Source organism: Elephas maximus, chromosome 3, assembly GCF_024166365.1.
Source record: "Elephas maximus indicus isolate mEleMax1 chromosome 3, mEleMax1 primary haplotype, whole genome shotgun sequence".
Taxonomy (NCBI): domain Eukaryota; kingdom Metazoa; phylum Chordata; class Mammalia; order Proboscidea; family Elephantidae; genus Elephas; species Elephas maximus.
Window position 1 is genome coordinate 120,199,922 of NC_064821.1, and position 279 is coordinate 120,200,200.

The following is a 279-nucleotide window of genomic DNA, read 5'->3' on the forward strand; positions in this document are numbered from 1 at the left end:
TGTTTCCGCCCGGTTTCGAACGGGGGACCTTTCGCGTGTTAGGCGAACGTGATAACCACTACACTACGGAAACTCGCTTTCTAGTTTTTTAAAGATTAATTTATCAGAGAGCTTTCTCTTTTTAAAACAGGCATTTTACAGTAAATTTCCCTCTAAGCACTTCTTTAGTAGCATCCTCTGACTTTGGTATATAGTGTTCTCATTTCCAGTCATCTTAAAGAATGTTAAAAGTTGCTTATAATTTTTTTATGGATCCCTTTGTTATTCAGTAGTGTGTTG

The 279-nt window shown here is 36.9% G+C and overlaps 1 non-coding gene across 1 annotated transcript; it reads right to left on the minus strand.

The window, feature by feature from the left end:
* TRNAV-AAC (transfer RNA valine (anticodon AAC)) lies at positions 1–73 on the minus strand. Its single transcript has one exon. It is a non-coding gene; the product is annotated as a tRNA-Val (tRNA).
* Between the last annotated feature and the right edge of the window lie 206 nt (positions 74–279).